At 42.5% G+C, this 21,589-nt stretch overlaps 1 protein-coding gene and 1 long non-coding RNA gene across 2 annotated transcripts in view; one reads left to right on the forward strand and one right to left on the reverse strand.

Moving 5' to 3' along the window:
* LOC308515782 overlaps positions 1-15,622 on the forward strand; it is a 30,056-nt gene extending 14,434 nt beyond the window's left edge. Inside the window, exons 3-5 of the long non-coding RNA XR_013995670.1 lie at positions 3,701-3,867; positions 5,344-5,446; positions 14,921-15,622. This is a non-coding gene — a long non-coding RNA (uncharacterized lncRNA). The remainder of the gene's footprint in view (positions 1-3,700; positions 3,868-5,343; positions 5,447-14,920) is intronic.
* KLHL6 (kelch like family member 6) overlaps positions 1-21,589 on the reverse strand; it is a 91,967-nt gene that overhangs the window by 2,787 nt on the left and 67,591 nt on the right. The gene's annotated exons all lie outside the window — the stretch shown is intronic.

Below are 21,589 nucleotides of genomic sequence, written 5' to 3' on the forward strand. Positions count from 1 at the left end.
GGGAGCCCTCCTACCACCAGCCCTTCCCTTTCTTCCCCTTCCCACCGCTCCCTTCCGCCTGCCATTGGCCTCAGTTTCCCCATTTACGGGGTGGGGGGCATGGCGCCGGGCCTGCCATCTTTTATGCGCATCTCGCCAGGGGTTGGTTGCCAACTTTAGCAATAAAAATACGGGATGCTCTTTACATTTACATTTCAGATGAACAACAAATAATCTTTGAGCATATATATGCCCCCAATATAAAATAAAATTAAAATATAAAACAGCGTTATTTGTCGGAAACTTAACTGGGCGTCCTGTTTTGTACCTGGCAGCCCCAGGCAGGAGTGACCCTTGGACACATCCTGACCATTGCCAGGTGCCTTCCCTGTGCGGGGAGCGCGGTGCTCATCCCTGCGGTGATGAAACCCCAAGGGGGCCAGGACGCCTTGAAACCCCGTTTCAGTTCTGCTGTCCTTTGTTAGGTTAGGTGGCTCAGGAGGCGGCGCAAGAAATAGAGTCCAGTGAATCAGAAAAGAAAGGAAAGGAAAAGGTTTATTCTGCGTCCCCGGGAGACCCACGTACCCCAAGGACAGGGCACGTGGATTCACGCCAACAGGGAGGGGGGCGCTTTTTTTATACTGCGGTTGGGTGAGGGGTGGGGACATGAGCTGAGGAATTCTCTGCTGCAGGGAATGGGCGGAATATTCAGGACGAAGTTCTTATCTGTGTGGGGGTTTGTGAATTCAGGGAGAAGAAGCTGGTATCTGTGTCTGGCACCTTGATCTGTGAGAAATTCCAGGGGAAGTCCATTATCTTGTCATGTCTGCATGTATTTGATCTGGGCTCTCTCCAACCTAACATCCTTCATCAGCGTGCCGTTCAGAGAAAGACTCCTGGGGGATTCTTTCTCGTTGTTGGAATTAATCTAGTTAAGAAAAGCGAATTTATCGTTCAGAAGGACTGAGAGTTGTTTTATATTCAAGTTCCCCACTGTGGCATTTACTTGATATTTTTGGGAAGAAGTAACTGTATTAAACTGTCAAAGAATGGTTACTTACTATATGTTTTTGGAAATACATTTTATATAGTAAATCACAGTGGCATATCACTTGGCTCTGATGTCCGTGGAGACGGTTATATTCATGTGTTGCAAGAGATCCATACATCACTGTAAAGCAGTGGTTCTTAACCTTGGCTGCACATTAGAATCACCTGGGAATCTTTTTAAAATCCTGATTTCTGGGCCTCATCCTCCGGAACTTCTGTTTCTTTGTGATGGGGTGGGGCCACAACATTAGTAACAAAGAAACAGAATTTCTGGAGGATAAGGCCCAGAAATCAGGATTTTAAAAAAGATGCCCAGGTGATTCTAATGTGCAGCCAAGGTTGAGAGCCACTGCTAAAGGTAGGGTTGAAGTAGTGTCATGTATAGAAGCTGAAGCTCCAATTGTGGAGTGGGACACACCTGGGTTCAAAGCCCAGCTCCAGCGCTTGGAAGGCAGTAGGCAAGTTACCTAATCTCACTGGGCCTGTTACCTCCTCTTTACAGTAGAGATGATAATAATTTTCCACTTCATGGGATTGTTGTATTAAATCCTTGTCCATTTTCTGGGACATTAAAAGTAATTTTACCTGTTATTAGCCATTGTAATTGGACTTTTGATAAGTGTGGGTCTTTGGCATAAGTCATTAGATAATCATTACATTTTTAAATTTTAAGTTGAAAAAAGCCAAGCAGTTAAGGATATTATTGTGGATATCTTGAACTTCAGTGAAAATAAACATACTGTTTAATAATAATTAAAGCAGACATTTTAGTCTGTAATATTACAATTTTACCAGATCAAATATCTGTAAGCTGAACTAATATAAATAGTTATATATCTGTGTCTTTCATTGCTCCTCATGTATAATTTTATGTTTTCATTTTTATTGTGTTATATGTAAACAAGAAGAAACATTACCAGCATCAAAAATGACTACAGGGTTATGGTGGAAGTCAGAAAATGGGTGTATAATCAGTGGCTGTTTTCAGTGAGGTATACTGAGTATATTTTAAACACTAGAGGCCAAGCTTTTAGAATTTTTACGTTTTTGTATATTGTTTTATATCCTCAGGGTTTACAGTGTTAAAGTAGTTTACTTAATAACTATTCCCTGAAATTCTTCTTGGGAACTTTTCTCATTTTTTTCTCCAAAAAACTACAAAACATTTTCACCACCTAGAAAGGAATATGTAATTTTGAAGAGTCAAGTTCTAATTTTTACAACCACTCTTTATTACTCAAGTGATCATAAACAAATCACTTAACATATCTGGCCATTGGTTTATTTGTAATTTCATAACTAACAAAAACCTATTCCCTCACTCCCAAGATTTATAAATGCTATCAATGACTATTAGATATTATCCACCAGAGGAAACTTCAACCATGGATGAATCCAACTATATGGCTTCTTTGTACCTACAGCAAACCTCCTAGAAGAGTTGGAAAAACTTGTACACTAGGAAGATTTGGTTAAAAAAAAAATTAGTTCATGGTAGTCAACTTCACCTGGCCTTTCATTCTTCCATTTTATGCAACTGCTGTTTCAAGTCCTCTTCACTCTTTTCAAAACCCTGAAATCTACAAGCCATTCTCAACAAATGATCTCAATGTTATTGTGATAATAGAATACCTGAGCTAAGCTTCCTGCCAGAAACTCTGCCCATCCACCTTCATCTGTGTCCTTCCGACTTCCATCAAAGTCTATGATTCTTTTCCCTCTCGAATCACAGGGATCTCATTACATCCAGGGTTTGACTGTTGGTGTTGACCTTGATCGCCTGGCTGAGGTAATATTTGTGAGGACTCTCCACTGTAAAGGTGCTCTGAGAAATGATGAACCAGCCAGCTTTTTTTTTTTTACCTTTTTAGACAAAGAAACTATGTTTTTGAAGAAGTGACAAGATAAATACATTTGGGTTTGGGTGCTCTTTAGTGAGTTTGGGCTTGAGAAGTAAGTTAGGGAAGGAGTAACATGGTTTGTTTATGTAAGCTCTTCGGCCCTGGATTCCTTACCTCTGGTGATGAGGGTGTCTCCCTCAGCTTCCCTGCAGCAAGGAGTGCACCTCTAACTGCAGAGGAGTATTTCCTGCGTTCAAGGCAACAAGCCAGGGTAATGGGCCCTTCCTGCACCAGCTGCTTGTCAAGTAACTTTAATTCAAAGTAATCAGTATGCCATGGTAGGATATTTTGGGGTGGCCTGCCCTGTGCCCCAACAAAGTTGTAGGCTTTATTTAGATCAAGGCTGTATAGTCAGTTTCCTATTGAAAAGGTACTTATTTTTAAAGTGAATGGTAATCAGTGAATACATACAGAACATCTTGCCTTGGAGCTGTTAACACAGGGCTTGTTCACTATTTACATGTCTTACACACAGAAGAATAATATAGGAAATGTTCGTTTTGATACTTTATCTTTAAGAAACAGGATCCCAAGTTTGAAAAGGCACAAAAATCTAATTAAAAATGAGACACTTAAAATGAGTCTATCATGAAGCAGTTTGAGTAGTTGTAAATTTGCAAGTGATTCTGTGTTGTGCTGTATAAAAGCTGCTTGCAGACCAGAATTTTAAACTGAATATGAACAGTTTGGCATTTAGCCATGTGCTTCGGAAATCATTTGATGGAGACTTTATTTCTGCAACATAATGACTTAAAGCTTTTGACTTTTAGATCCAAAAGATAACTCTCGCTCTTGAATACTGTCTGGGAACAACTTGTCATGCCTGCTTTGTGGAATTGGTGTTCAAAAATGAAATGCAAAAATGCAGACTGGCTCAGCACATACTGGTTACTGGTACTCCAGGGAGAACAGGAGACGTTAAATAGAGGATATCTTTGTAAGTATTACCATGTTTTTCCTAGGGTATTTTTTAACCATAATATGTGGGATATGGTAAAGAAAAATAATTAGCCTAATTGTTTAAGCCAGTTGCCATGCATGAATATCTAGAAGTGATACAAAGACTTTTTTTTTTAATGTATTTTTATTGATTTTTTTAGAGAGAGGAAGGGAGAGGAATAGTTGGGATAGAGAGTTAGAAACATCGACGAGAGAGAAACATCGATTCAGCTGCTTCCTGCGCACTCCCCACTGGGGATGTGCCCGCAACCAAGGTACATGCCCTTGACTGGAATCGAACCTGGGACCCTTCAGTTTGCAGGCCGACGCTCTATCCACTAAGCCAAACCAGTTAGGGCTAAGACTTTTTAAAAATATATTATTATTGATTTCAGAGAGGAAGGGAGAGAGGGAGAGAGGGAGAGAAACATCAATGATAAGAGAGAATCATTGATCAGATGCCTCCTGCACGCCCTACACTGGGAATTAAGCCCGAAACCTAAGCGTATGCCCTGACTGGGAATCAAACTGTGATCTCCTGGTTCATAGGTCAGTACTCAACCACTGAGCCATGCCATCTGGCAAGACTTTTCTTTCATAGGCTTTATTTTTTCAGAATGGTGTTAGATTTGCAGACACATTGAGAAGACAGTACAGAGTTCCCAGATACCTTGCACCCAGTTAGGCATATTATTAACATCTTATATTATTAGGGTACATTTGTTAAAATTAATGAACCAACATTGGTACATTATCTTGAACCAAAGTCCAGAGTTTATTCAGATTTCCTTGATTTTTACCTACTGTCTTTCTGTTCCAGGATCCCCCCTGGGTTGATTACCTTGACAGTTTTGAGGAGTATTGGTCTGATACATTTGAAATTTGATGTTTTTCTTAAGGTTAGACTTGGGTTAGGGATTTTGGAGAGGAAGACCACAGAGTTAAAGTGCCATTTTCTCATTACATCAAGGGTTTGATTTGGTATTGACCTTGCTCACCTGGCTGAGGTAGTATTTGTGAGGTTTCTCCACTTAAAGTTCCTCTTCCCTGCCGGTCCCTACCATAATCTTTGGAAGGAAGGTTCTATGCACAACCCACACTTAAGTAAGACTTATTTTTTAATTTTCCAAAATGGATCAAGATGCTTGTTTTGGATGAAGCAAATAAATATGTTGAGCCAAGAGATGAGAGATCAAATCCATGAGATTTACCAGAAATTAAATACAAGTAAATCATGACATGATTTTTCTGTAGCTGGCAGGTTGGGTTAATTGTTACAATATAGCTGTGAAGTGCTATATTGTCCCTCCCCCTGCTGAGAGTAAGTGTTTCCTACAATCTCTGTCTGACTCATTTCCGTAGTAAGACAGGGACGCTTGGTCTCAAACATTTTTTTCTCCAAGTATTATTTATGAAAACTATTATCGCTGCTTCATTAATGTGTCAACATAATTAGTTGTTGTCTCTTTTTAAGGTTGTGCGGCTTTCTGCCTGATGCCAGTCGATCTGTTGCAAGTCATCAGTTCATGAGATCCATTTCAAATTCTGGTGAAGAAGGAAGAATTGACCCTTGAAAGGTTCAACATTTTATAATAATTTTGAAAGAGGGTAATGTTATTCTAATTGATATACTTAAAAACTGTAGCCAGGATTTTTTAAATATATTTGTATTGATTTCAGAGAGGAAGGGAAGAGAGGGAGAGATAGAACATCAATGATGAGAGAGAATAATTGATCAGCTTCCTCCTGCACGTCCCCCATTGGAGATCAAGCCACAACCCTGGCATGTGCCCTGAGTGGGAATCAAACCATGACCCCCTGGTTCATAGGTCAATGCTCATCCACTGAGCCACACCAGCCAGCCTAGCCACGATTTTTTTTAACCTTCTTATTTAAGCTCTGTGCTAAAATAGCAGAACCTAGTATCATGTCTATGTATAGTATTTGTAATAAAGCTAGCAGAGTAAACACAAGAAGGAAAATAATGGTACCGGTTAGTAGAAAAAATAAGATTAAGTTTTTTTTTTTTTTTTAAGTCCAGGGCATTTTATTCTTAGATTAGGTACAGTAATATCTGTATTTAGGCGAAATTAATAGAATGAATTTCTAACTGGTCTCTTCCGATAATAGGGATGAGAGAGAAATCAAATGGCTTTTTATTGTGACTCTGAGATGAACTCTGAGATTTTCCTCTAAAATACTGTAGGGAAGGAAATTGTATGTTCTTTGTGAGTTATGAGAGACCAGCAAGTACTTTCTGTTGAAAAGGCTGTTCTTTTTCAGAACATGGGGCAAAGGTAGATGGGCTTCTTCTTTTTGTTGTTTTTGGTTTTTGTTGTTGTTGTTGTTAATCCTCACCAGAGGATATTTTTTATTGATTTTAGAGAGAATGGAAGGGAAGAGGAGAGACAGAGAAACATTGATGTGAAAGAGACATCCATCGGTTGCCACCCGCTCCCCCACCAGGGCCCGGGATCAAGCTTGCAATCCAGGTACAGGCCCTTGACCGGAATCGAACCCAAGACCCTTCAGCCCTTGGGCCAGTGCTCTATTTCCTGAGCTAAATTGGCTAGGGCTAGACTGGCTTCTGAGAAAAATATGTGCCAGGAATTTCAGTTTCTGATGTGATAAGAAGGCTATTCCCCAGTATTGCTAATTAAGACACTTAATATCTAATTATTTCCTTAATAAATAGAAGCAGGATCTAGTTACAATGTAGCTGCGAAGTGCTGCATTGTCTTTGCACTCTGCTCAAAATAAAACTGTTTCCTTCCAAGCCCTGTGGCCCGGTGCTGTAGCCACCAGGGATGTGTGGTCTCACACATGTTTCCCAGCTTAAACGCTGAGTGGACTAGGACTCTTTTTTAAAAAATGTATCTTTATTGTTGAAAGTATTACAGATGGCCGAAACCGGTTTGGCTCAGTGGATAGAGCGTCGGCCTGCGGACTGAAGGGTCCCAGGTTCGATTCCGGTCGAGGGCATGTGCCTGGGTTGCGGGCACATCCCCAGAAGGAGATGTGCAGGAGGCAGCTGATTGATGTTTCTCTCTCATCGATGTTTCTGACTCTCTATCTCTCTCCCTTCCTCTCTGTAGAAAATCAATAAAATATATTTAAAAAAAAAAAAAAAAGAAAAGAAAGTATTACAGATGTCCTGTTTGTTTGTTTGTTTGTTTGTTTTTCCCCATTGACTCCTTCTCCACGCACCAGCCCCTCCCAGGTCTTCACCACTCTTGTCTGTTTAACCATCGGCTCTTGAGCATTAAGTCTGTTAATACTTTGCAGGTGGTAACAGAGAGAGACATTATCAAGAGGGAATTGAGATAAGGGACAACTCACATTTTGATTTCTATGACTTATTGGGAGTTCAATTCCTTATTTAATTATAATATTTATCTCCCAACAATTGGTTTTGAGGGGAAAATTTTAAGTTGCCTTTGTCAGCTCAAGCTATGTAGGGGGGATAAAGACCACACCGCACAGCGAGCTTTATGCCGGCTGTGCAGTACATGACTCTTCCGTGGCCAGAAGCGTGCTCAGCATTTGATTTTTAATCAGAATGTGTATATATACTATCATGTCTCAGGCTCATGATTTTTATGTACAACTAGTATGTATGGTTATAAACCATGACCTGCCCACTACTTGTGAAAACTATATTCTTAGTTAAGTATTTGCCATCTTCATTGAATTACTTGTTTTCATTCCGGTGAATTGCAATCATGGATCGCTTTTTAAGTGTGATTTTTGTTGGGCAAACAACCTCGAAAATCAGATAAAGAATCAAGAAAATAATCTTATCACCTAGTAATGTGATAAGATGTATTTAAAATGGTACTTTTGGAAGATTCATGATTGATCAGAACAGAGGGAAAGCAAATGTGAAATAAAAAGTCCAGATTATGGACTTTATACAGTTGATTTTTTTTTTTAAATCAATAATGCTGTTAGATCTGGTTGTCTTAACTTGCACAAGTCTTTTTATATATTATTATCATCATCATCATTATTTAGTCATGTTGCTCAAATCTTGTGCTTTCTTGGTGATTACTCTATAACTGGGATTTTCTCAGCATTTCTGGTAGCAATTTTATTGACTCTAGCACAGGTCAGAGTCATTACATAAATTTAATTATACCTTACTACTAATGTAAAACTAACTTTAAAAAATATATAATAGTTGATGAGAATAGGTGACAAGATGGGGCTCAGAAATGGCATTGGCCTGATTTCGGACATGCATTCATAAGTGAAACCATGTTTGGATAAAGAGTTAGTGTTTCCATATTTGTTTTTCTCTTGTCCTGGTTATTTGATCCAGCCAGCACATTTTAATTGGTTGTATTATGTGCATTGGTAGAATGGAGAGCTGTGATGGTAAACATATTTCAGTCATTTGTGTTATCGTGTATGAGGTGATCAGGAAACAGTGATAAATATGGGTTACCATAGAAAATTTTTGGAGTTCTCCCTCCCCTCACCAAAAAACCCACATATACTGGAAAAGGTTTAAGTGCTGTATCGAGTCTGTCCAGTAGAACTTTCTGCAGTGATGGAGATGCTCTCTGTCTGTGCTGCCCAACACAGCAGTGACGGGCCACATGTGGCTGTTGAAATGTGGTTAATTCAACTGAGGACCTGAATTTTACTTAATTTTTAATTATTTAATTTTAATTAATTTAAACTTAAATAGCCATATGTGGCTAGTGATTATTATATTGGACAGCATAGTCCTAAATGATAGTTACCAATCCAGAATTTATATTTGCAGTTTATAGTTCCAAATATGTTCAAAGGATTACATGACTATTCTTTTTGTTTTGTCCCTGGTGCTGACATCTGTCCCAGGCTGACACCTGCTCTTGGCCCACTTTGGTATGGGATTTAATTTCACTGCCCCAAACACAATACTGTCATCTGTTTTATAAGTAATAATACTCAAGATGCCTGATAGAATCTGCTCTTGCAGCCAGATGAATTATTTGGCACTAACTACAAAAGAAGACTTTCATTTTTCCCTAGATACTGTGATGAGCATCTAGTGCTCCAATTACAAGTACTCTATATAATCTTAGCAAGTAAATAGCCACTGATGGTTAACAAGTAGCTCATATTGTTAGTAGTTCCCGTAGGATTTGGTAAGTAATATTCCTATGAATAACTTTCCTTCTGTTCAGAGTTGGCAGGAGGAGGAACATTTGGGAGAAAAGCTATGGCCACAAGTATTCTTCACGACACTCTTCACCACACTGTAGTGGAGGAAATTTTTTTAAATTAAATTTATTGGAGTGACATTGGTTAATAAAATTACATAGTTTCAAGTATACAATTCTATGACATATCATCAGAATATTACTTTATGCCCTAGCTGGTTTGGCTCAGTGGATAGAGTGTCGCCTGCGAACCGAAGGGTCCCGGGTTTGATTCCGGTCAAGGGCACATGCCCTGGTTGCGGGCTTGATCCCCAGTAAAGGGCATGCAGGAGGCAGCTAATCAACAATTCTCTCAGATCATTGATGTTTCTAGCTCTCTCTCCCTCTCTCTTCCTCTCTGAAATCAATAAAAAAATATATATTTTTAAAAAGACACTTGGAAGTTTAAGGAACCCTTATTTTATGATGTATGCACCACTGTGTTTACATTTCCTCTCTACTACACACAAGACAACTTATCAGCAAGAAAGTCCTTTATGTGGCTTCGCTTGGAACTTCATTCCCTCTAAATTCTAAACTCAAGTACACATACTCTCCAGGACACTCATCTCCAACCACCACCTCTATATTCATTTAGAACACTCTGCCCCCCTCTCCCTGCCCCCAACCCCCTCACCCCACCCAGCGAGCTCCTGACCCACCTCCCTGCCTTGGATGAGGAACCATCTGGCACCTTCGCCCTCCTCTCCTCGGTTCCCATCCTTCCACCCCGACAGCCCCAGACCTCAGGTCACCCCCGTCTTCTCTGCTCCTACAACACCCGCCAGGCTGCTGGGGAAGGTGTGACACCCGCAGGCAGCATCCCTGCCAATGGCCAGCTGTGGGCAGGGCACTCCACGCTGTGCGACTGTCCTTCACTTGTCCCGACCTTCTCCCTCTCCCAGTCTCTTCACCAGCCATGCTAAGTCTCCCCTCTCTGAGGACTGTCCTCCTCACCCTTAGCTGATGTGTTTATTTCCTGCCTCATTGAGATAGAAGAAGAGTCACACATTGTCAGCTTCTCATTCCCATGTGTGTGTCGGATTCCCAGGCTCCCACTCTCTCCATTCCCTCTGTGAGGCACATACTGAAGGTCAGGGTGAGGCATTCACTTGAGGCACAACATTTAAGGGGACATAAAAAAGTGTAGTAATAAAATTCAATTCTATTTAAATGTAAAGTTCTTTTTAAAAATCAAAATTAATGCAAGAATTAACAATAAATAGAATATCAGAGTGTAAATAGAGACAGGATCCTACTCAACATTTACTTAACCTGCCTCACTCGCCTCACCCTAATCCTGTGGCTGACTGCATGCAGCCCACGGGTGCTGAATGTTTCAGACAGGCAAGTAATCTTGATCCTGCATTCATCAATACATAACGGAAACAGGTTTCACTGAAAAACACTTACACTTACTATATCCAATACATATTTTCACTTAAAAAAAAAAAAATTCTGAACCATTGAGTGCTGACCTGCAATTTGAAGAAACAACCAGTAGAGGGATTCTCTCCTACTGTAGAAGGACCATTTCCCTTCTGAGCATTGCCGTAACAAAAACAAACCCCAGTGTTCCTAGAATAGGTGATGTAATCCAAGGGGAAGACTAGAGGAGGAGGACCAGGACTATCAGAAAAAAAATAACTAGGTCATTTAATTATTCCTTTCTGGCTTCAGGCTCCTCCTTATTGGGGAAATAAAGTATTATCATGAAGCCTGCCCCTCTGAATAGCCCTATATTCTCTGTATGGAAATTTTAGTTCTCTTACTCTAGTCTGAACAGTTTCATAGGAATTGTGGTCTCATATTAAAAGTCTAATATTCAAAGTACCCCATGATGAAGATTTCTAGGCAGTTACAGTAAGAGTCCATTTTACTATTTTGTACTTTTAACCTTTCACGTCCCATGGTAGGATAATTCTTGGGTCTTTCCCAAGGTTGGCAAAGGAAAGACAGAAAATTACCTGTAATTCTTTATGCTAGCTACATCAGTTTCCACATTCTAGAAATTTCTTTTCCTACCTTGTTTTGGAGATCTATTACTCCCCATTAAACAAATGTGCCCCTGCTAAAACCAGTCCAGGAGCCAAATGGGCATGCTCAGAGAAATCAAAAATCATTGAGAATTCACTGGAAAGCTTGCGTTTCGACTTGGCAGGTTGTCTTAGCAAATCCACTGTACTGGTGCTGAAAAGCACAAATGGTTGCTATGTGGTAGTGATCGCTTATCCTATCTGCCTCTGTAGGAAGGGAACACCCTGAAGTTGAATTTATAACTCATTTTTTTAAGTGTGGAAAATTAAGGATGCTCTTAGTTGTTATATTACTTATTAATTCGAATTTGAGGGAGTTTCAATAGTATGACTCTTCTAGAAAAGACAAAATTGTACTCCGTAACTGTCTTGGGTGTTTTGTGACTATGACTTGAACTATGAAATGTTAGCTTATGCCGTGATTAGGGCCATTTTGGGGTTATGCCTCCACAAAGAATAAGTTAGTTTTTGATTCAGTGTTAGTCCAAACACTTTAAATTCCAACTTGGCATGGATGTGGGCTAGAGGAAATGGGTTACATTACCATTTCTCACTGCTGGCCACCTGAGATCTGCTGTGTGCTCAGCAACAAGATCCCCACGGACATAAACTAAGTGTTTACTTTTCCTCACGAGTTACACGTGGGGGTGGATTTCTGTTCACTGGTATGGAAAACTAAAGGCAGAAATGCTGAATGAACAAACACACAGACAAGCCCTGAGTCTTTGCCTAGGATACTGGTTGCATGGGGATTATAGAGTACTGTTATATTTTAAAGACATTATGCTAAAAATCATTAAAATTTTCCATTAATGAGCTTGATTATGCAGATTTTGAAACAAAGAAGCTGAACTATAAAGTAGGCCTCGTAAAGGTCAACCATTTGCCTTTCTAAGCTTGGCCTTCTGTATTCATTCTTGAGCATAGTTGTTGGTTGACAGGGCTGTTTGCTCTTTTAGACACAGTTCTTGTTTTGTGCTTGCCCACTTAAGGAGCAAACTTCTCCATTGCCCATTCTAGCAACAGTCGCTAACATGGGTGTGTTTACTGCACAGCGGGCATGTTCGGAATGCCTGACACATGTACTGGCCCTTTACCTCTCACAACAACCTATGAGGGAGAAATCATCTCCCCATTTTGCAGAAGAAGAAACTGAAGTCCTGAGACTTGGGGTTCACCATGTAACCTCATAAATTCCAGCTGAGGCCCTGGTCCCTCCCTGAGGTCGTCCCCTGTCCTTCCTTCCCAGCCCTGGCAAGGTTGCCCTTCTGGGAGCTCCCATCAGGATGGGAGGGCAGGGGAGCAGGTGGGGCAGGGCCAAGAGAAGAGACCCAAGAAGGCAAAGAACCTGCTTCACTGTGTGAAGTTTGGAGTCACTTATGTTTTGCTCCCTCCTGCCTGCATCTTGTCCGAGCTTGTTCTCACTTCCTTTGTAACATAGCCCTTTACTGACCCTCCATCTCAGCTTTGCTAAATAACATTGCTTCACTAGATAGGGGCAAGCTGTCCTCCACTGTGTAACAGGATTTCCCCCAGAAAGAGAAATGGTCCACGTGGGGATGGGAACCTGAAGTGGCAAATGCTGCTGAGTCAGAGAGAGAACTGGGAGAGGAGAGAGGAGAGAAAGGGATACAGTAATCAAGGCTGTCTCAAGAGGAAATTTATCTACATAACCTTATTTGCTGATCACTCTCCCTCCCGTCCCCCACCAGTTCATTCAGTTATTAGCAAGCAAAGTGAAAATTGCTTTTAAATCTATGATTGCTTTATTTTTTTCTTTTACTTTTCTCTACAATTGCATCATATATTCCAATCCTTCCATTCTTTCTGTAGGTCCCATGGATTAGTACTCATATTATTTGGTCCCAGTACAAAATATACAGGGGGGTTGGGTTTTTTTGCCTCAGTATAAAATGCTATTTGCCCATCAAACCACAAAGAGTAATAATTTATAGCTGGTATTTTGATAAAAACCCACTGGCATTAACTCACAAATAAGCTCATTCATTGTTAGAGAACAAATACATGTGTTCCTTGGCTCTACCCACTCTGTTAGATACTCTGTGTGTGTGCAAATGCTAACACAAGTCTATAGTCCAGGTCCCCATGTCGGACTGCGCTTAAAAAACCATATAGAGCTACACCCTACCCCCAAAGTGACATTCACACAAAATAAAACCTTCACATAGTCTCATACACAGATTTTAAAAAAAAAACCCATATAAATAAACATTCTCTGAATAAGTCAAGGGATTGGTGCGAGGATATGGAGCTTCTATTGGGAGGAGGGGAGAGGGCGTGGATGAGAGATGAGGATTAAAAGAGTGGCCCAGAACGCTAGCCCTCGTGCCCATGTATACACACCACCAGGGAAGCGGGCAGCAGTCTGGGAGGACTTCCTGCAGCAGCCTGTGTTCCCAAGGAAGCCCCTGAAAGGAAAAAACAGCAGAAGGCTTCATGGTTCAGAACCAAGTACCGTTACTTCTATTGGGAGAAAGCACACAAAGGTTTTGAAATACAGTGGAAATAAACAGAACAGTGATGATGGTGACTTGACTAAAATGAGGATAGCAGATGGCACAATGGCTGCTTTAAAGGAAGAAAGGTAAGAATTTGATTTGCAGAACAGAAGGGAGCCACAGAAACTATTAGAAAAGAACTTTGTAACACCAAGGTGATGGCTTCAAGATGAGAGGAGCTGTGATCTGCATGTCAGAGTTAGGAGGGAAAGGTAAGGCAGAGAAAGGGTGGAGAGAAGCAGACTTAGGGGGAAAATTCAGTAAATAGGGTGAGTCTTATTAGCCGTGAGAAGAGATGACCAAGACCTAAAACCAAGAGAACACAGAAGTAAACATCATACCAGGGTTGATAGCTGATCCGCTTAGCGCCTAACACAACAGAAGCGTATGGACACAAGCTTATTGATGAGTGTTCATGCAAGGCCTGAGCTGAGAGGGATGGGCTGGAATCCTGACCTCCTTCCTGCCGGCCCCAGGATCTGGGCAAGTGACCCACCTTCTCTACACCGCAGGCCATTCCTGCCTGGAGGGTGCAGTGAGGACTGACTACAATAACAATTACATGCGTGAAGGGCTGAGCTCGGCAATCCTCGGGCTGGGTAGACGCCTTCACCCTCATGTCACCTCGGCTGCAGAAAGTGCCTCTCACTGGTGAGCTGGCAGAGGCACCTTCATGCTGCGCCCCATCATCATGGCTGCAGAAGGACCTGCTGTGTGTCACGTCTCTGTTAATACAGCATCGCCCCTTCACATAATGCACCATCTCTGGCTGCCTCCTCCTGTGCTGCCAGCCAACCACTCCACCCACAGTCCTTCGGCTGGGCCTTCCTCCCCACACCTGCTCCCTGGTGGTCTCGTCCACGACCTTTATCCTGACTTATTTTTCTATAGATTCTGAGCTCCACACGTGAATGTCTTCACTTACATATGTCACATAAGCCCTAAGCTTAACACGTCTAAAATGCATGAACCAAACACGTGTTTGTGAAACGCTGACTGGGTGGAACTTGACTGTCCCAAAGGCCAGAATCCTCTTCTTCTCACCAGCGGGCCCAGCCCAGGGCGTTGGTGTCAGTAACAGTTGGCACTGTGTCGCTGTGTAAATTGTCTGCGGATCTGTTTCCTATTCTCTTGAGAGGCCTCAGACCTCTTGAGGGGGGACCCACATCCACTCGTCTCCAGTTCCCACAAAGGATCCCCCACGGGCTCTGCACAGAGTGGATCCGTGTGTATTGACCGTTGGTTGAGTTGAATGTGTGCTGAACGCTCCCCACATCCATCACATATTCAAACTTTCTTTCCAGGAAGCCCATCTGCAGGACAGTGGCCCCAGTGTGCTCCTCCCTGATGCCAGCAGGCCCCAGAGCTGACACTGAGGCATTCGCTCCCCCACAGTCTTGCCTCTGCTCCTGTGGTTTGGCACAGTCCGCATCCTCCCTCCATTCCGGGGCTTGGCCGCTGGATGAAGCCACACGAGGTACACCTGGAGCGGGAAGGTGCCGGGAGCCGAGGACACAGAGGCACTCACCGCAGGCCATTCTCAGAACCCACTGCCTTCCTTTCTCTTCTCCTCTGCACGGGGAAGGGGCCTGATGCACCCATCATCTCCTCCATCATACACAGGGCCTCTCTATGTGCCCATCTAACCTCAGCAGGGGCCCCGCACAGACAGGGACAGCCTCGGAGAGGCAGGTCCTGGAGGCTGGGACCCTCTTTGGTCCAGTAGAGCTGTGCTGTGGATGGGGTGGCCTCGCTGGGGGAGGGGTGGGGGAGAGGAGTGGGGTGGAGTGAGGTGGCACAGGTCTCCCTCCAGGCTGCAAATGCCCAGACAGCCCCAGTGGCAGTGGTCTGGGCCCACTCCCTGACAGTGGTTCTGCTAGCATTTTTCTCCCCGTTGAAGTGTGCAGGAGGCAGCCAATCAATGATTCTCATTATTGATGTTTCTATTCCTCTTTTTCCCTTCTTCTCTGAAGTCAATAAAAATAAATAAAAGACAATTAGTACCATCCTTGCTACAGCTCTCTGAACTGCGTAAAACGATTTGGGTCCTGTGATGGGGTGGAACCAAGAAAAGAAAATTACAGGAGGTGCCCAGAAAATAGTTACTGACTCTGATTAGGAGACTGCAGGCCTGGCTCAGATGCAACCATTTGTGTTCAGAATTTTACACTTAAGTTTGGTTGTGCTGATATTTTAAGGACAACTGGAATAGAAATCTCTATTTTTCTTATTAATAATTTCTAAGTGCTCATTGCCTGTTTCAGTTGTTCAGCTTAACAATTACTAAGTTAACAATTAATAATTTTGTAGTTAGTAATTACTAAGCTGGTTAACAATTGCTAAGTGCTTATTGCCTCCTTTACGGAGCATATGTGACTCAAATCCTACTCAAACCAATTTCAAAGGCAGTTATAAGCCTGCCTGGGATTCATAGTAAGCATTTTCCTTAAGTGGACTGTTGGTTGGGTATTAGAAATATTTTTCCACACTGAGAATTTTCTTACGCTGAAACTTCCTAAAAGCCAATCGCTAAAGCCCTTGTGACATGCAGGGGACGTGAAATAGTCCCCTGCCTAAATCCTGGTTGGTCAAATGGTCTAGGTCAGTGGTCGGCAAACTCATTAGTCAACAGAGCCAAGTATCAACAGTACAACGATTGAAATTTCTTTTGATCACCAAATTTTTTAAACTTAATCTATATAGGTAGGTACATTGTTATTAACTTAATTAGGGCACTCCTAAGCTTAGGAAGAGCCACACTCAAGGGGCCAAAGGGCCGCATGTGGCTCGCGAGCCGCAGTTTGCCAACCACTGGTCTAAAGCACAATAATAACACCTTATTGACCCTGCAGATTTACAGGGAAAGAAGTTGAACAATATCCCACAGGGGTACACACACATTGAGTTGAATACATTTCTCCTGGGAGTAGAGAGATTAGTATAATAACGGAATATCTGCGAGGCTGGTAAAGATGAAAACGAGCCTAGAGAAGGGGTGGGCTCTTCTAAACATTTTTGGCTCTTTGAATATTAAATACTCATGTTTTCCACCCTCTGGGCTTTTGCACTAGACCCGCCTGTATTTCCATGTAACCCAGGTGAAAGCACATCGGTCATTTCGGGATGCTTTTCTTCATTGAGCATTATGTCGTTATTTGGGTGCGCCTGCTGGAATCTGGCCTGCACAGTTCTCCCCTCCTGTTGAAGCAGTTGTTTTCTCAGTCCTTTCCATCTGCCGTTTCCCAGGAACCTCCGTGGCGCACCAGAAACCCTCACTCAGTCTTGCTGTGTTTGGGTGATGGTGTGCGCCACATCGTGGCTCTGTGGTGCAGGCCAGTTCCTTCACTCCTACCCATAGATGAGGGCTTGGGCAGCCTCCGGCCTTTAACCTGCTCACCTGTGTCCTTCCTGTGCAGGCTCAGTCACTCGGGCAGCTATGAAGCAGAGTCAGAAATTGGCTGCTATTTAATCTTTGACTCATCATTGACCTCTCAGCCAGCAAATTTAACCTCAGTCTAGTCATTAACTGAATAAGTCTGAATCCTAATTTCAGTGGTATGCTGGCAAATGTTTAAAAACCTGACTCTCACCCTGACCAGTTTGGCTCAGTGGACAGAGCATCGGCCTGTGAGCTGAAGGGTCCCAGATTCGATTCCAGTCAAGGGCATGTACCTTAGTTGCAGGCACATCCCCAGTGAGGGGTGTGCAGGAGGCAGCTGATGGATGTTTCTCTCTCATCGATGTTTCTAACTCTCTATCCCTCTCCCTTCCTCTCTGTAAAAAATTAATAAAATAGATATTTTTAAAAACCTGACTCTCAAGGACAGAGAGAAAGGGGGGATGACATAGTATTTGCTGATCCTTTGGTATAAAATACTCCCACCGTGGCCACTTTAAAGCTGACAAGGTGAAGTCATTTAAGGAAGTGGAGCTGGGAAGAAACGTGAGCTATTGGCTTCCTGACATGGTCCTCTGGACTCCACTGCTTCCTCTTCGGTGAAATGGGAATGATGGTGAGTACATCTTGCTCCCGGAATTGTTATTTCTGACCTACTTTGCTCATTCATTCTTTCAATGAGCATTTGTGGAGAATCAATATGAGTCAAAGGCCAGGTACTGGGGATGAAAGCGCTCACTGTTAAGGGAGTTGTGACTCAAATAAAATAATACACATTAACCAAAAAAGCCCACCTTTTTTATTCTTAAAATGCAACACGAATGCAATAATAGGATGGGTGTACAAAGGACTTCGGGTCCTCTGTCCACAATGGCTGCACATATAAGCTTGTTGTGTCATTATTTAGTATAATGAGATATTGGAGAACATGTATCTAGCAGTGGTTCAAAACCTTCCTAATGCCGTGACCCTTTAATACAGTTCCTCCTGTTGTGGTCACCCCCAACCATAAAAATATTTTTGTTGCTACTTCATAACTGTAATTTTGCTACTGTTATGAATCGTAATGTAAATATCTGATATGCAGGATGTATTTTCATTGTTCGCGACCCACAGGTTGAGAACCGCTGACTAGCGAAACTTCAATACTAATTTCTTTATATCCCATCCACTTCCAAAAAGCATTTGAAGTAGTATTTTGTGTTTAAAAAAAGAAATATAAGACCAAGTCCAATGATCACAAAGATAGAAACTGAGACACAAAAGGAGAGAGGAAGGAGCAGATAGCAGAGGAGCTGCCGAGAAGAATTCTCAACTGTTAGCCTCCTAACAACTAAGGGAAGTGTTTATAGTTCTCAGATTTTAAGGCAATTCTTTAAAAAAAAATCACACATTGATTTCAACATGATCATTGGATGGATCTACCGTGTTTTGTGTTGTTACCGTGTATAGTTCTGGGAATTTATTAATGTAATTACAGAACACCTACTTGAAACATAAGAAGGATGTAAATCTAAGATCATGTTTCCCTAAGTCTGAGCCCTCAGGACCTAGTCTGTGCTTAATGAAACAGGCTCTTGGAGAGACACCTGCCCTGCTGGCCAAATGGACCTCCTACACCTTCCCCTGGGCTCCTGCATCAAGTCTGCATGGTAGCCTGGCAGGACAGCATCTCCTCCATCCGGGCTCCCTCTGCCCTCATGCCCCCGCTGCAGACCCTGTCCCAGCAGCAGGGTTCCCACAAGCCCCTGTGTGGCCAGGACTCCTACACATGGAGTCCTTCCTGTCTCTATGGCCAAGTCCTCACCTCTTAGGACAGTTCAGATTTTCCTTCTCTGAGACCTCTCCAGCCAGGTTGATGGTCCTTGCTGTCCTGTTGCACGTTTCTGTTACACATTAACTATTTAGTTAATTGAGATTGTAAATGAATAGAAAGTCTTATAACCTGTTTCATTTTTTTAACCCATCTTTTAAAAAATATTTTTCTTGATTTTTAGAAGGAGGAAAGGAAAGGGAGAGAGAGAAACATCGATGTGAGAGCTAAACATCCTCCTGCACTCCCCCTACTGGGGATTGAGCCCATAACCCAGGCATGTGCCCTGACTAGGAATTGAACAAACAACCCCTTGGTCCACTGGACAGCATGCAACCAACCGAGCCATACGGCCAGGGCTGTTTCATTTCTTATGGAGATGAAAAGCAAAGCACACCCTCGCTGGTTTGGCTCAGTGGGTAGAGCATCAGCCTGCGGACTGAAGGGTCCCAGGTTCAATTCCAGTTCGGGGCATATGCCCGGATTGCGGGCTCGATCCCCAGTGGGGGGTGTGTGGGAGGCAGCCAATCAATGATTCTCTCTCATCATTGATGTTTCTGTCTCTCTCCCTCTCTCTTTCTCTCTGAAGTCAATAAAAATATATTTTTTTAAAAAAAAAGAAAAGCAAGGTGCTTTTAGACCAAAGATCACCTTGTAACATTTTTTAGAAATAGAAATATATAGAGAGAATAATTATAGAGCAAGGAAGAGTAGTGAAGAGGATCTAGTCCAGCTCTTTTACACATAAAGAAACAGACCCTGAGGAAGGAAGTGACTTGCTTGAGACTATCCAGCATTTAGTTGTAGAAATCGACTTGGAACTGTAGTCTGTTGTCCCAGTATTTTTATAACACCCTACTAGTTTCATTTTGGCTTTTCTTTCATAGCCAGCAAATAAGATTTGAGATATTCACCAATAGAACTATTCACCACCACAGAACTTACAAGTACCCGGAGAACATACATCTCTGATCCCTCCTCCACACCGTTCCCCTCCCCTGGGACACACATACACTCTTGTTCCCCTCGCTTGCTTTTTCCAAAACTCTGTTCAAACTTTGTTGGGGGCCAGATGTAAGCTGGCAAGGTCCTTGCACCTGAAGGGGCTAGCAAGGCTGGGACCCTTACCCGCACAGTTTTCCCAGACTTGTTTGGATGGCGATTATCAGTAGAATGGGAGTAACATTTGTAGAATGAGAACAGCCTTTCATAGTTTGCCAAGAAGTCTATAACTATTTACTGAGATATGCTGTACTGAGAACTTGTCCTTCTGCTGTGTCTCTCCCTTAGAGATTAAGAGGAACAAAGGATACATTCCTCTTGACAGACCTCCGATTCAGTGTGTTGTGTATAAATAGGATTGTATAGCTAATAAACTCGCTTCAGTTCATCGAGAGAACTGGGGTCCTCCCGACCCCGCTTTCCTGTCTTTCTTTCTTTTCTCAATTCCCACCTCCCTGCCTCAGCCCAGCTCAACCCTGTCAGGCTGGCCCTGACAGATCTGGCGCCCGAACAGGGACTGAGGAACTGGGAAAAAGAAGGTGAGGAACTCCGTCGGGCCTGGAGAGACGACGTGAGGATCTCCTCCGGATAAAGAGTGCACTCGTTAAGGTAACGGAGGAGCAATTTTTTGATAATCGGGAGTAAAGCATGGGGCAATTAGAATTTAGAGAAAATGCCCTTTATGGGCAAATGTTAAAGTTTATGTTCAATAGTAGAGGAACTAAGGTTAATGACAAGCAAGTAGAAAATTTTTTAAAATTCATTCAGGAGGTCTGCATTTCCTTATCCAATTTAATACGGGATTATTTAGATCCCAGGCATGACCATAATCAACCGTCTCTTAAGCCAGAAAAAAAGGAGAAGCAGCGTGATAGCACAAAACAGGGGTCTAAAAAAGACAGTATATTAAAAAGAAATAATGTAACTTTTAAAGACAATTTAACTCCTCAAGATGAGGAGGATTTTGAGGAAGCTGCTGCTCTTTGTCATGATGATAATACAGGTATTGTTCAGGCAAAAGAGGAGGAAGAATATTTTTCTGCTGGAACTAAAGAGGGCAGTGATATAGAAGATGTGTTGGAATGCTTTTTAGAAACATTAAAGCTTCTTGGCAAGAAAAAGAGAAGCCGCGGGGGCCGTTCCCGCCGCTCTCAGCTGCCTTATGCAGCACCAGTTCCACTTTCCCCTCTCCAGATGGCTTTGCAGGAGGCACGAAAGTGTGGTGAGGAATTGGGCATTCATGCCTTCCCTGTTATGGAACAGGTAAATCCTCACACGGGACAGCGTGAGCGTGCTTATGACCCGCTTCCTTTTAAAACCTTAAAAGAGTTAAAAACAGCCTGTGCTCAGTATGGGCCCACTTCCCCTTATACTTTAACCATCTTGGAAACTATGGCCTCAGAGGCTCTCCCACCTAATGATTGGAGAGCTATTGCCAAGGCTTGTTTATCAGGAGGGGATTATCTCTTGTGGAAATCAGAATATGATGAAAAGGCTAAGGAACAAGCTTCTCATAATCGAGCTGCCCAGATTAATATTTCTTATGAAATGCTGGTAGGGGAAGGAGTCTATGCTGATACCCACAATCAAATTCAATACCCCCAGGAAGCTTATGGACAGATTAATGGAGCTGGGGTCAGAGCCTGGAAAAAGTTACCCACCTCTGGTCAGAAAACAGAGGAGCTCTCAAAACTTATTCAAGGGCCAGATGAAAAGCATCAGGATTTTGTCTCTCGGCTATTACAGGCTGTTGGCCGAGTA

Source organism: Myotis nattereri (genome assembly GCF_964212035.1).
Source record: "Myotis nattereri genome assembly, chromosome: 3".
In the NCBI taxonomy this organism is placed as follows: domain Eukaryota; kingdom Metazoa; phylum Chordata; class Mammalia; order Chiroptera; family Vespertilionidae; genus Myotis; species Myotis nattereri.